This window comes from Pinus tabuliformis, chromosome X, assembly GCF_031772625.1.
Source record: "Pinus tabuliformis cultivar Carrire ecotype Pingquan chromosome X, CPIR1, whole genome shotgun sequence".
NCBI classification, from domain to species: domain Eukaryota; kingdom Viridiplantae; phylum Streptophyta; class Pinopsida; order Pinales; family Pinaceae; genus Pinus; species Pinus tabuliformis.
In genome coordinates, this window is record NC_142308.1 from 170,824,107 (window position 1) to 170,825,800 (window position 1,694).

Sequence of the window (1,694 nt, forward strand, 5' to 3'; positions counted from 1 at the left end):
TGCTCAATACTCCTACGGCATGTGTAATGTCTGGTCTAGTACATACCATCACATACATCAGGCTACCGACTGCACCTGCATATGGAACACATGAAATGTCCTCTTCCTCTTCTTGTGTCTTGGGACATTGTTCAGCAGACAACTTTACACCTGCAGGAGGAACCTTCACTGGTTTACTGTCCTGCATATTAAACCTCTGCAATATTATCTTGACGTAATTCCTCTGGTTTAACCACAGCTTCCTCTTTATCCGATCTCTTTTAATTTCCATGCCCAAAATATAGTTTGCAGCACCAACATCTTTCATGTCGAATTTGGAGGACAAATGCATCTTCAAATCATAGATAATTTCTTTGTCATTTGCAACCAGCAGCGTATCATCCACATACAAGACCAGATAAATAACACGGTCACCAATTAATTTAAAATACACACAGTGATCTGATTTTCTTCTGGTGAAGCCAAGTCCCCGTATAAATGTATCAAATTTCTGATACCACATCCTTGGTGACTGTTTTAACCCGTATAGAGAGTTCTTTAACTTGCATACCAGTTCTTTCTTACCCTTCACCACAAAACCATCAAGTTGCTTCGTGTAGATCTCCTCTTCCAAATCCCTGTGAAGAAATGTTGTCTTCACATCCATCTATTCTACCTCAAAATCAAAAGCAGCAACAACAGATAAAAGTAATCTAATAGAAGTTACCTTGGAAAGAGCAGAAAAAATATCACCAAAATAAATTCTCGGCACCTGGGAATAACCTTTTGCTACCAACTGAGCTCTTATTTCTCCACCTTTCCTTCTGAATTTGTCTTCTTCTTGAACACTCATTTGCTGCTAATGGGTTTCCTTCTAGCCGGCAACTCCTCTAGATCCCAAGCCTCATTTTTGTGCAAAGATGCCATTTCATCAACCATGGCCTCTTTCCAGATTTTTCCATCCTCTAAATATACTGCTTCTTTCACAGTTCTGGGATCATCATCATTAATAGATAAAGAAAATTTTGAACAGAAAGTAGGTGGACTATACCTTTCTAGCTGCCTTCTTTCTCAAACTGATCTTCTCACACCCAGAGTTTCTAGCTCTTTATCTTCTAATTCCTCCTCTGTTGTAGAGTCTGATTCTTCCTCCTTTAGCTCAAACTCTATCTTCGCAGGTTCCTTTGGTTTGACTTCATGTTTAATAACACCTTTCACCTCTCTGAACACCACATCTCATCTATACACAACCTTCCTTGTTACTGGGTTCCAAAGCTTATAACCCTTTAAACCATCCTTATACCCAATAAAGATGCAATTTTCATATTTACTATCCAACTTGGTTCATTTCTCCTTTGGAACATGTACATATGCATCGCATCCAAATACCCTCAGATGTGAAAGAGAGGGTTTCCTACTAGTCCATACCTTTTGTGTAATCTTATCCTCCAACACTGATGAAGGTGATCTATTGACTAGGTAGCATGCTGTCTCCATCGCCTGTGCACAGAATTCATGTCCTAACTTGGCACCCCCTGGCACGCTTCTTGCCCTTTCCATCAACGACTTGTTCATTCTTTTTGCAAATCCATTTGGCTAAGGTGTATATGGAGTAGTCTTCTAATGTGCTATACCACACTTCTTACATAATTTTTCAAATTCCTTACTGCAAAACTCTCCACCATTATCTGTCCTGAGCACCTTTATCTTCTTCT